At 39.2% G+C, this 14,417-nt stretch overlaps 1 pseudogene; it reads left to right on the forward strand.

The window, feature by feature from the left end:
- The window catches only part of LOC107742892 (splicing factor 3B subunit 3-like), a 35,448-nt pseudogene that overhangs the window by 991 nt on the left and 20,040 nt on the right, over positions 1-14,417 (forward strand).

A 14,417-nucleotide genomic window follows, 5' to 3' on the forward strand; every position in this document is an offset into this window, starting at 1 on the left:
TTTTACCAGGAACTAAGCTGCGGGAGATTGTTGTTTCCAGTGGGAAAATTCTGGAACTGCTGCGTCCTGATGCCAACACTGGTAAGGTCCACACGCTGCTTACTATGGAGGTGTTTGGTGTCATCCGATCCCTCATGGCCTTCAGGTTGACAGGTGGAACTAAAGGTGAGCAACTTGGTTCTAATTGTTGTTTTGCGTAGTTCATATAAAGAGATTTGAATTCTTAATATGGATCTCTTCTCTCATCTTGTAATAGACTATGTTGTGGTTGGAAGTGACTCTGGCCGTATTGGGATCTTGGAGTACCATCCTTCCAAGAACATGTTTGAAAAGATACACCAGGAGACGTTCGGCAAGAGTGGCTGCAGACGTATTGTGCCAGGGCAGTTCCTCGCTGTGGACCCAAAGGGCAGAGCTGTTATGATAGGTAAAACTATAGACTATGTAGTAAAGTATAAAGTTATAGTAATTTGACATGCGTTAGGATAGCAGTTCACTAGGGTTGGGTATCGATTGGGTTTTTTACGATACCGGTGCCAAATCGATACTTTTAAAACGGTACCGGTGCCTGAACCGATACTTAAAAAAAAAAAAAGATGGAAAACATTAAAAAAATTTTGGATAACATTAAAAATATTTAAAATAAATATACATAGCATTCACATGCTCCTCGTATGCTCTCATTTCCCGAGTTGTGCTTCCCTTACTCTAAAGCCCTATTCGCACGGGATTAGTATTACCTGGTGACCTCCAGTCATTTGTAATAATTGCGGAGGTTGTCTGTGATCTTAATCCCGTGCAAATCGGCCATGTCTGTATACTAATTTGTAAAGTAAAAATTCCCCCGCAAATGACCTACCATATTTCGCCGAACACCGAGGTCCTGTGATAATATTAGTCCTGTGCGAATCGGCATCTCTGTGATTTGGCCAGCATTTGGCAGGTCGGATATCATTTTTCGAGGATTTTGTTTCCTGTGCGCTTTTTTTATCCACCTTTCGCGAAGAATGGAGCTGCGTTGGAGTGTTTCGCTATTACAAATGCATTAATACCGTTTTGATATTTTAAACATAAAATGTTGAATACTGATATTTGAAGTTATAAAAAAAAAAAAAAATGAAATTATACTTTAAATGTGAAATTAAAACTGTCAGTAGGTGGCAGCACGTCACTGTTAATAAGTGAGTCATTGCGATTGAACCGAATCATTTAAACGGTTGATTCATTCAGGAACAAAACAGCGTCATGTTGCTGTTGCTGAGAAACGCAAATTGGAATTGTACTGTATGTGTTGGCGAAATAGAGCAAAAACAGTCAATATTGTGTCTAAAATGTAAGTGTTTTAATATTAAATTCTTGTTTATTGAACTGCTGTATAAAATCAATATCACATTTGTAATCATGCTGCTTTTTGGTGGAAAAAAAAGTCAGTCTTCGCATCATAGTGATTAACTATATGAAATGATATAAATATACATTTCTGCCCCCATATCTTGAATTGTGATCATTTTAAAATGCATTTTAATCAACTGAATCATGCAGTGAAAGAACGCGCACTGGTCTAAACTACTTCCTATTGCCTTAGCTTAAACTTTATGATGCACTTGAGATTTCTTTCACCACTGTTTACGTTTACTTAAGACATAACCGACTGCGTTTACGATAATACTTGCCGAGACAGTTATTTTGAGATAATTTTGCGTGTATGTGTTCATTCAGATGCAAGGATATGCGAAAGAGGAATCAATTCTATGTACGCGCATTGTCTGAAACGCGGCTCTCTGTGCGCGCTTTGAATGAATGTGCGCAGCTCCGAATGCGCGTGAATGGTTTAAAACACTTTTTTAACTGACTTTTTTATTCGTATGCAGAAAGGCACGGAAAACAAATAACACATTCTATGGAGCCACTAAAGGGTCATGGTTAGCCGCTTGCTAGCGGTAGACTGTTACATTAGGTACAATTACCCAACGATATAATTGCGAGAGAAAGTATTGAAATATTTTTTTTATCCTCCCATCTCGTAGGCTATTTATTCTCTTTAGGGGTTCTGTAGTACACTTAATTTCCTTTCTGAACACGGAATTGGGATGCGGCGAATTGCAGGGGGGGGGATCACGATGTCTGTCAGCCATCGGCGATGGACGATGGCATCGTCTATCGGCCCAACCCTAATTCAGAGTCCGTGGGCGTGAGCATCTCAGAGTAGAACATCACGTGTTGTCAGCTTGAGCCTACGGTAATTTTGACAGGGCGAGAATGCCGCTATATATGCTCCCTTCGAACTAGAATCATGGCGGAATATCCTGTGATGTCCACTTCACAGGGCACTTACGGTCGAATAGAACAAACTTAAATATGAAGTGATGAGATGCATGCAAAATATGCAGAGTGGTGGAATGCGAGGACTGGAATTGAGAACCACTGTTCAAGTGCACTTGTTTTCAACCAAAAGGCCAGGAACTGAGCAATCTTCCCAAGGGGACTGCAGGATGACTTAAAAGTAGTTAAAATAATGCATTTATAATATATTAAATCTAATCTAAATTAAAGTGCTAAACAAAATCAAGATGAAAATTAAGACCAGATGTTGAATATTGAAGAACCTGCAGTTCCTAAAACTTGTGGAATCACAAAATGTGATTTAATTAAATTTCAAACTCCCAGTTTTAAAGTAGCGTTGTCATAATTACAGCAGAAATACCAGAAATATCTATTGCCTACATATGGGGGGCCTTCGAATATTTTGTTTGGACAGTGGTGGTCCTTTGAGTCAAAAAGGTTGAACCACTAAACTAATGGGGGAATAAAGTTCACATTAGTGGCCTGACCAATGCCAAGTTGCCTAGAACAGTGAATCTCAACCTTTTGGCGTACCGGACCCCAATCCAATTCAGAACCATCCTCAAGGACCCCCAGAACAAAATTGACTCATCTATGTATCATTTGTGTGTCTTTGTGAGGACCAAATACAGTCAAGTATAATTCAAGTTAGCTGACTTGTCCAGTATTTGGCCATATCATCAGCTATATTGGATTTTTCTTTCATGGGAACATGTCATGTCAAAATATACAAAAATTCATACTTTATATGGACCCCCTGGCCTTACGTCCACGGACCCCTGGTTGAGAAACACTTGCCTAGAATGTAAACGCAAGCAGCTAGCTGAATACGGAACAGCGGTTCTTTGTAAATTGGGGTGTTTTTGCATGTAACCAATACCATGATACTTTTTCATCCTGCTTTTACAAATACAATCAGTCAAGCATAGGCGGAGCGTGTGTAAGGCTGGGGAAGGCTTAGCCTGGCCACGGGGACTTGGGGCAAAAATGCCACTAAATTGGACAAAAATGCCCCTGCACAAACAAATTAAATCTATTACGTCTGTTGTTAACAAAGTGAATATGAACAGACAGTGTCGATTGCAGCATTAAATTAAGATCTGGTCATGTTGCCACCGTATTTCATTTTAGGCGTTTTTACAGTGTTGCGCATTTTAACCAATCACACACATATCTGTTGAGCTTAGGAATGCAATGGCCAATCAGAAGCGTTCAGATGAGTCATCGTTCAAACTCATCAGATTTGTTGAGTGCGCGCGTTCCGGACTCTTGCGAATTCTCTCATCATAAACAACAAAGCGCAGATGTACATACAATGTAAGTAAGAGATTCATTTAACAGTGTACAGCTTCAGTGATTATAACGATAGCTTTGTTTTTTTGAGAGTGCTTAAACTCGATATAGATCAATGTTAGTGATGATGTCACTTTCTATATATAATTTATTCGCTGTTTTAATAACAGTGGAAAGGAAACTTTATATAATTATCAATTTCTAACATTTTTATTAAATTATAATCACGTTAAATACAAATTCAGTCCCATTAAACATTTTTTTAGCCTACATGACACCTGTCTGGTTCTTGCCTAAAAAGACGGGTTTATGATGTTTAATACATTTGGCTGCTTTTAGCCTTACCCTGGAGTTGGTTCACCCTCCATCTATGCAGTCAGGTGACATGTCTGTAACCCGTAGTTATAAATGGTTTTGGAGGAGGCAGATAACGATCCCACTGGAGAGCCTGCGGCAAACACACAGCAGACTCTGACCTTCTATGAGTTGGACCTGGGCCTCAACCACGTGGTGCGCAAGTACAGCGAAGCACTGGTGGAACACGGCAACTTCCTCATCACAGGTTCTGACCTTTTTAAAATGTCAGGGTGTCAGATTTCAAAATGCTAGATAGGGATTCACAAGCTAGTCTGTGTTGCAATACCTTTAGCAGACCAAATTTGTTATTTAACACTTATTTCAACATAATTGCTTTCAAGATAAGTAAAAAAAAAAAAGTGTGAATCTAAATTTACTTAAGTTTGGGGTCAGTGAGATTTTTTGGAAGAAATTACTTTTATTTAGCAAAGATGTGTTATTAAATTGAATGATAGTGACAGAACAGACATTTATAATAATGCTGTTCTTTTAAACTTTTTATTCATCTCGAGTCCTGGAAAAAAAAGTGTATCACGGTTTTCACAAAAAATATTAAAGAGCACAACTATTTTCAACATTGAGCACAAAATTTTCATATTAGAATGATTTTTTTTTAATGAATCATGTGACACTGAAGACTGAAGTAATGGCTGCTATAAATTTAGCTTTGCCATCACAGGAACAAATTAAATTTTGAAAAAGAAAATAGAAAACTAGAAAATTTTTGAAATAGAAAACATTTGAAGTTGTAGTAATATTTCACAATATTACTTTTTTTATTTTTATCAATTAAATGCAGCCTTGGTGAGCATAAAGATAGTTCTTTCAAAAATAGTAAACATTTTACAGACCCCAAACTATTGAACAGTATTGTAGATTACGAGTATTTTTTTCTGTTGCGTAAGCGTTGTCAGAAATGATGAATATCTTCATGTCTCTTCTCTGACTGTTTGGTGAAGAGATTGTTTTGATATCTGATCTTCATGGATTCAGTTTTGCTTTTAAAGGAGAAGAATGTAGCTAAATGTTTTATGAGTTTGTGTTAGTCTGACCTTTTACCCTGTGTCGTAGTTGCTGGTGGTTCGGATGGTCCCAGCGGTGTGCTCATTTGCTCTGAGAACTACAAAACCTCAACTACAAAAACTTTGAGGACCAGCCGGACATCCGTTGCCCGATCCCACGCAGAAGGGTGAGTTTGTGTGGTCTTCCTCTTTGCGTTCCTCTATTTGAGCACAATAAACACCTTGAAATGTCTAAACAGCTATTAGTATTGAAATGATGAGCTTTTCATGTCTCTTCTCTGACTATTTAACTGGAGACACATAAAGATCTCTGATCATAATAATTGTTTTTGACCTCATATGGTTTAGTTCTGTCATTGTGTTTACAGAAAAAATTAAACAGATGTGACCACAGCGCTTTTCTCTTTCAGAATGACCTGGATGATCCTGAGCGAGGCATGATCTTTGTCTGCTCTGCCACCCACAAGACCAAATCCATGTTTTTCTTTCTAGCCCAGACAGAACAGGGAGACATTTTTAAGGTTACTCTGGAAACTGATGAGGAGATGGTGAGCACACAACTAGAGACCTAACTTTATCATCTGTATGTTTTTCATGGACGTACAGAGGTGTTGAAGCAAAGTATAATTACATTAAGATACTGTTGTATTCAATTCAGCACAGAAAGTCTGAATTTCCTACTTGAAAATGTGCAATTAAAAACTCCTTGAAGTTGTGCTTGCAACTTGGAAACTTTCAACCTAGGCTTTGAAGAAATGTGGGTGTATGACCTTACCCGAACACAGTTGATGCTAAATATTTACTTTTATGCAAATAAAATGCATTGAAATTTTTTCCTACCTTATACCTGTTAAGCAGATGTTTGCAGAGAAAGGTGTGTGAAATGCTGTTAAAACCTCTGCTGAAAATTGCACGCCTGCATAAATACACTACAATAACTGACTTTGAATGGAATGCAGCATAGCATAGTGGTTTTATTAATGAAACTCACAAGGAAATAAAGTGAATGCTGTAATATAACATTGGGTGCTTCTAGTGAGCTAGAGAGAGAGCTGGTATCAGAATACACACATGAGAGGAAAATGCTGGAAATTGATATGCTATCTGTCTGGATTAAATATGTATTCATATTTTAGGTGACAGAGATCAGGATGAAGTATTTTGATACCATCCCAGTGGCTACAGCCATGTGTGTTTTGAAGACTGGCTTCTTATTTGTTTCTTCAGAGTTTGGAAACCAGTAAGTTCCTGTTCTATGTTGTACATTCTTTCATTCAACTAAAAATAACTGAATACCTCTTATTTGGTGGCATTTCCCAAGTTTCAGTGCAATAACTAGATTACAGAAGCTGATAATAAGAGGGAGGAATGTGGGAGCAGTAGTTTCAGTTACCTGAAACCTACACAGTGTCAATGTAACCATACTTCTCTCATGTTCTTTTTAACCTGAAGCTTTTCATTAATCTGCACTGTAGAATACATTGTGTTGAACAGCTTTGGAAGTGTGAATCTAAAACATTTTTGTTTGTCAGCTACCTGTATCAGATTGCCCACTTGGGTGATGATGATGACGAACCCGAGTTTTCCTCTGCCGTGCCTCTGGAGGAGGGAGACACATTCTTTTTCCAACCTCGACCTCTTAAGAACCTTGTGCTGGTCGACGAGCAAGAAAATCTTTCTCCCATGTCCTGCCAGGTGTGTAAATGTGTGTATTGCAGTGAAGTTAAATAAATTCAAAATGTTATGTTCACTCTCAAGCTGGGATTTACTGACGGGAAGTGGGATTACAAGTTGGCATGAGAGCAGATGTTTGGGAATGAGTCACTGCTTGGATGACTGTGCAGTATTGAACAGCTTGTTTTGTAGTTACCAAATTTCTGAGTGTTTAGTCAGACATCAGTATGGGTAGTCGAGTGTATAAACACTTAAGACTTTTTTTTTTTTTTTCTCTTTGTACCATCAGTTCTCTTATGTAATGAAGAAAATGAATCCAAAATGCCTCTGTAAGGAGTGGTGAACCCACAGACAGTTTTATTTATTTATTTTTTAACTGTACTGCAGGTTGCTGATTTGGCTAATGAAGACACCCCGCAGCTGTATGTGGCATGTGGCAGAGGACCCAGATCTACACTGAGAGTTTTGAGACACGGACTGGAGGTTTGTGTTGCTAGGTGTGACATTTCCATGGCAGCTTTCACAGCATGCTTGCAAAATGGAAATTTGACACCCACTGCATTAACAGCAAGTCCTTCGCAACGTATGCGGTTTTATGGTTTAGATTCTAGGTTTTTCCAGAGACTATTTATATTTTGATGTGTTAAAGAATGCATGTCATTTCCAGAGGAGTAAAGAGTACCTAAAAACCATACTTGAGTAAAAGTACAGATACCTTACAGTGAAAATTACTCCACTACACGTTACAAGTCACCAATTCCAAAACAACTTGAGTAAAAGTCTTAGAGTATCTGATTTTAACAGTATTTAAGTATTTTACTTATACTAAATATAGGCTCAAAAATGCACTAGTCAAAGAGACATGCCAGTCACCAAAAATGTAGTGAAGTAAAGAGTAAAAGTTGCTAATATCTTTGATACTCAGTACAACTACAAAGTATCCAAAAAGATACTCAAGTACAGTAACTAATTACATTTACTCCAATACTTTACACCTCTGGTCATTTCAGGTTTCAGAAATGGCTGTTTCTGAACTGCCCGGTAACCCCAATGCTGTGTGGACTGTCAGGAGACATGTAGAAGGTAAAAGACCCATTCATATAGTGTGTGTGCATGCACATGAACTATGTAGACATGTTTGAAGTTATTCAGCAAGCATTTCTTAGGAGAGAAAAAAAGTATTTAGATACGTCACTATTGCAAAGTCATTTTCTTCACAGGAAGGAAACGTAGGAATGCGTTTAAACCTTTTATGGTTTTGACTAACTGCATCAAGATATGCAATCATGCCATATATTGGCTTCTCAAGAGTCATGCAGGACCACACTAGCTGATTCCTTGGTGCTTTTTGTAAAAGATTGAAGTGCTCGCATGCATAGACAAGTACATTCTAGATTCTCCACTTTATGCATAAATTCAGTTTTGCACAATACTCTCGCTTGTAAGAGCTTTTCACCAAGTCATATTCTACTAGATCAACAGCATACAAGGACAATTTGCTGGGCATGCACAGTGTAGGTTGGGCTTTCAGAAAATGTCACTGTCTGCCAGATATTTCTCTGAAATCATGTGATTTGCTATGAGATTTTTTTGTCCTGTGCATGCAGCCTGAGCTTAGCAAGGGTTTATATTGTGGTCTGTACTGTAGTGTTTGAGGGAATCAGTTTCATTTTGACTGTGCAGTCTTGTGAGAGGTAAGCAAACAGTGAATTATGGTTTCATTCTCAATAGGAGCTTGTTCATTCACTGCAGGTTGTTTATATACCGTTACAGAAGAGATTTTAAAGGGATAGTTAAATGCGTAAAAATGCATAATGAAGAATGTCATTTACTCACCCATGAATAAGTGTCTTATGGGCTTGGAATGACATTAGGGTTGAGTAAATGCTGACAGAATTTTCATTTTTGGGTGAACCCTTTTTAATGTTCTCAACTCGCAAAAGAACAAATTTTATGTTTTGAAGGGCACGCACATAACATTCATTGAACAAGTGATTAAACATTTTATTGAATTTCACCTATTTTGTCATCTTTAAGTTTTGGTTTCCTTTTATGGTTTCAAATTTGCCCACACTTGGCAAAAGTTTCCAACCAGAGAATTGTGGGTTTCCTTTTCACAGATGAGTTTGATGCCTACATCATCGTGTCTTTCGTTAACGCCACCCTGGTGCTTTCTATCGGAGAGACTGTGGAAGAAGTGACAGACTCTGGTTTCTTGGGCACAACACCCACCCTGTTCTGCTCGTTGCTTGGGGAAGATGCACTTGTACAAGTGAGCGACATCTCTCTGACCTACATGCATGCACAATATCCCATTGAACCTTTTCTCTTTCCTTGTTAAAGGGATAGTTCACCCAAAACTGAAAACTGTCTTTTACAGGTTATTCCAAACCGGAGTTTCTTTCTTCTACTGAACACAAAAAGATATTTTGAAGAATGTGGGTGACCAAATTGTTACCCACAGGTGGTCATTGCTTTGACTGGAGGAGAACTGGTCTTCTTCGAGATGGACCCAGTATGTTGGCGGACATACTTTTTCTTTTATGTTGTCACGTGAATTTTCATCTTTTGTTTGAATGTTTGTCTTTCCATTAAGTTTTCGCTTTTTCTTAACAGTCCGGGCAGCTGAGTGAATACACTGAGAGGAAGGAGATGTCTGCGGGTGTGGTGTGCATGAGTTTGGCAAATGTGCCCCCTGGTGAACAGCGTTCCCGTTTCCTGGCTGTTGGGTTGGTGGACAACACCGTCCGCATAATCTCCCTGGATCCATCCGTAAGATGCTCTTCTTTCATTGGTTAGCTGATTTAGGCATTAAAACAAGGATTCTAGTCACTGTGCCCGCTGAACACTTTACTGTAACAGTCCTTGGTGTGAAATGTGTAATCGCTTTGTCGCACAGGACTGTCTGCAGCCGTTGAGTATGCAGGCTCTTCCCACCCAGCCAGAGTCTCTGTATTGTGGAGATGGGCAGAGTGGAAAAACAGGATGAGCTAGGAGAAAAAGGCACCATTGGCTTCCTGTACCTCAACATTGGCCTGCAGGTAAGAAACTCTTGTGCTTGCTTTGGATGATAACATAGAAAGGCATGCATCCTGTTGTGCTCCGATCAGGATTTTGGGAGGTGATCACCAATTGTCGATCACAGGAAGCAGTATCTGCCGATATGATCACTGATACCGGTCTTTTTAAAGCCTTCATTTTATTATGTAGAATTAATTTTAGTGATGCTCCAATCAGGATTTTTACAGACATTCACTCAGGGCCTAAATTAAATTTTTGAAAATGGGTGGAATTCCTCTCTTAGATGACTCTTGTAGGGGGGGATTTTTTTATTTGAAGGGTGGGGGGGATTTTTTTCACATTTTTCAAAAATATATAATTATCTCACCTAAATGTTTGATCATGCAGTGCATTTTTGTTTTTACAATGGGGCAATTGCTGCACAATAGCTTACACACAGTGCATCGCAACTTTAATGGGTGAGGAGACAGTTAATGGAACCTTCAGCTCTTGGGCCCTCCAAGTCTACAGCATTAGGTAATAGCTGGATAGGCAAAAATGTGTATAAAGAAAGCACACTAGTGAGCTCACTTCTGCAACCTAAAAAGGTAAATGTGGCACCCTTTACAGTTAGCAAGCAAAAGCTGCAAGATCACTTCAAGTTACGAGGTCAAACTTTTAGCTTGAGTGTAACTGTCCTGTTACTTGATGACATGACTTTACTGGACAGTCCATTGCTTGCTTCTTACCGTTATCACCTCTTTGTTTGTAGAATGGAGTGTTACTGCGTACTGTTTTGGATCCAGTGACTGGAGACCTGTCTGATACTCGAACTCGGTATCTCGGCTCTCGTCCCGTCAAGCTTTTCAGAGTCCGGATGCAGGCCCAAGACACTGTGAGTCACCTTTACATTTTATGTCTTTTGCAATGTCGCAAAGCTTGCCAATTTGCTGACCTCATTACATGACCTTTAACTGTGCAGGTTCTGGCCATGTCTAGTCGTTCCTGGCAGAGTTACTCATACCAGTCCCGTTTCCACCTGACTCCATTGTCATATGAAACCTTAGAGTATGCATCAGGGTTCGCTTCTGAACAGTGTCCTGAGGGTATTGTTGCCATTTCCACCAACACACTGAGGTAAACGCACACACATTGTGTATTCAGTCCATAATATGAACTTTGTAGAACTTCACAAGTTTGTGAGAACATTAATGTCAAGCATATTGTGGTTGGCTTCATTAGGCCTGTCGCAATAATCAATATATCGACTTATCGCGCAATATATGTACATGACCTCAATCATTTTTGGTGACGCAATATATCGCCCATTATGCTTCATATATTTCAGTTCCAGTAGTGCTTTAATATGTGATTATTTATAATTTTCTACTTGAACAGTGATCTGATATGCATAGATTTAGAAGATGATTAAGTTAAATGATTGATAAATGGGCTTGAATGAAGCAAATCTTGGCCCTAAAGTTTCCATCCTTCCACCCTTCCTTTTTACATTTTAGGATAAAATATGACCTGTATGCTGCTTGACAGAGATTAACCTAAAAAATGTTTGCTTTAGTTTGAGGGTGTTTAGCAACTCTCAGAAGTGTGGACCTCTCTTACTTAAATGGTTTTGCTGGCTGCTGCATGACATATTTTGGACAGAATTATTTGTTTTGATTAGTCATGTAGTGATATGGGAAAAGGTTGGACTCACTGTAAAATTGGTAAAACATTTCCTGTTTGTTTTGGAGGTCTGTACTAGTTTCCCTTTTGTAGCTAGTGACCTTTTTATTTTGTGATTAAAACAAAAATCACTGCCATCCAGGTCAGCTGGCATTTTATCAACACAAGCCTGAATCTGCCAAATTATAGCCAGGAAACAGGAGGTTTTGACTTCCCAGATTTCATACCTAATCCAACCTTTAACTGATGTCTAAACTTTTTACTCTGCCTTTAAATTCACTGCATGCCTCTCTTACCATCTCCCTTAGGATTTTAGCTCTTGAGAAACTGGGTGCCATCTTCAACCAGGTGGCTTTCCCACTGCAGTACACGCCTCGCAAATTTGTCATCCACCCAGAGACAAATAACCTGATCCTAATCGAAACACACCACAACGCCTACGCTGAAGCCACCAAAGCCCAGCGCAAGCAACAGATGGCTGAAGTCAGTGAACCTGGCCTTCACAGGGTGCTGTTAAGAAACAATGCTTTTTTTTTTGTCTTCATCTCTTCTAAATTTTTTTCCCTTATCTCCGTTTATCATTCCCTCTCTCTCTTTCTTCCGTCTGACTCACACACTCGTTTTCCCAATGTAATCACTGAGACAGAATTTCATTGCTTTCTTGTCAGAAGTTGTCCGTCATGTCTGTTTTGTGGCTGCCTCATCACAGCGCATGTTTGCAAGGGTAATTCCATGTTGACGAGCCATAAAAGTGACAAGCACTGTGAAATGTGCAAGCAGTGGTTACTGTGGTGGTCCCTCAAAGATAAATCATATTGATGCCGTTCTTTCAACAGTTGAGTGTATCTAGTAAGAATAAACAGTCCGCAACTGCGGTGTAAAAAGGCTGCTTCTGAATGTATTGCTTAACATAAAGTTCTCTTGTTTATCTTCATATTGTTCCAAAAAGATTCTTATATACACTATGTGGCCAAAGGTTTGCGGGCGGCCACTTATAATTAGGGGGTTTGGTTTGGTCCTTTAATACCAGTAAAGATGAATCGTAATGCTACTACATACAATGAAATTCTTGAGAAATTTGTGCTTCCAACTTTGTGGCAACAGTTTGTGGAGGGCGCAAGTCTATTCCAGCATGACAATGCCCCTGTGCACAAAATGATTTAGTGGTTCTGGGGTGGAAGAACTTGACTGACCTCCACAAGCCCAGACTTGAACCCCACAACTCCTTTGGGATGAATTCAGACTCGGTGACCTTGACCAGAGCCTGAACTCACTGATGCTCATGTCTGAATGGTAGCAAATGCCAACAGCCATTTTCCAACTTACAGTGCTATGCCTGTTAGCAACCAATTAATAATGACAATTGCTTGAAAGTTAAATGCAAAACAAGCACATTGATGTACGCATATTTTTAGTCATAGTGTATCATAAATACTAAAATTCTTTTGTCTGCTCTACAGGAAATGGTGGAGGCAGCGGGAGAGGATGAAAGAGAGCTGGCTGCAGAAATGGCAGCATCTTTCTTGAACGAGAACCTGCCAGAAGCCATCTTTGGGGCACCTAAAGCAGGCTCTGGGCAGTGGACCTCACTAGTACGCATGATCAACCCCATTCAGGGTAACACACTGGACCTGGTGCAGCTGGAGCAAAACAAGGCTGCTTTCAGGTGAGGAATGTTGAACATATGGAATGAACGGGACAGTGTAAATTTGTATGCAACTAGACTTGCACTTACGTACATAATTCAAAACTCCCTTCTCCATTCACCCCAGACTATTTGTTCAGAATTTAGAACCGCGTCACAAATCGACCAACGTTAAGTTGGTCTCTTCCATATCCCATATCCCACCTCTTTCTCCAGGGTGTCCGCGGGGTCTAAAAAAGTATTAAAAGTTGATAAATCAATTTAGAGAAAATTAAGGCCCTTAAAAAGTATTAAGTCTTAAATGCCATTTTCCAAGGTATTTAATTTTGTATCATCTTTTCATTATGTATATTTGTCCGAATAGTGGGGTTCTGTGTTGTTTATTTATGAAATCCTGCAAGATTTGACGTCATCTGTTACGGCGCTCACTGACTGACTGCGCCGCTGCGTGATAGCGCGAGGCTTGTTGATCCCGCTCTCGCTGAATTTCTGACCATTACCGCATGCTCCCATTTGCTCCCGCAAACATTCTAATATTGTATATAATTTTCGCGATCGCGTGTGCACTGTGTAAAGGGAGCACATCTTACGATATAAGATATTTTCAATGAGCTCAGGATCTGTTGAGCAAATCCTCCAACATCTTGTCAGTTATCTCTCCTTACTTTTGACCCGTGATCTGTCAAATCTGACTTCTGCAGCTCGTGTTGGATGCAGGGTTGTTGTTGTTTTTTTCCACGAAATTGGGCTGCTTTTAAACTGTTGCCATGGGTTGATTTTCCCCAGTGGGTTAAAGGTTTGAAATATTGCATAAATTACATTTGGTTGAAATGCTTGTACTGAAACATTTTGCATTCTACCTGTAATAAAACTGTGCTAAATGTTTTGGGCCACACTAGTAGGAAGCATTTGAGCTGTGTTTATGATAAATGTGCATAACAGTGACTGTAAAATATGTATTTTAGGGATGAAAATTACATTTTTATATTTGGGACATAATTGCGCTACTTTGGGCGTTTTTTTTACTGGCTTGGTATTCACAATTAAAATTATGTAATAGTTGTGATCATTATTTTACCTTCCATGATCATTCAGACACGATCAGGTGCAGTACTGACACTCTGTCAAGTCTGCATCAAATCAAGCACTCCATAATCACAGGTAAACTGTCTGATCAGTCAGATGTTTGTCATAAGAAGTGTTCCACAAAACAGCTATGGTTTGAGTTGATGTGACAAATACATCTTTAAAATATACTGTGTGAACTCATTACCCCGTTAGCTCGGAGAGCTTTATTTTCCCTCTTCTATAAGTTTTGTCAGTTGTTTTGTTTATTGGTCTAATTCTTGTTTCTTGGGTTGCATTGGTTAGTCACTCAATTAATTCTCTTGTGCTTCGTT

The sequence above is a fragment of the Sinocyclocheilus rhinocerous genome, unplaced genomic scaffold (genome assembly GCF_001515625.1).
Source record: "Sinocyclocheilus rhinocerous isolate Xijiao unplaced genomic scaffold, SAMN03320098_v1.1 scaffold1008, whole genome shotgun sequence".
Lineage (NCBI taxonomy): Eukaryota > Metazoa > Chordata > Actinopteri > Cypriniformes > Cyprinidae > Sinocyclocheilus > Sinocyclocheilus rhinocerous.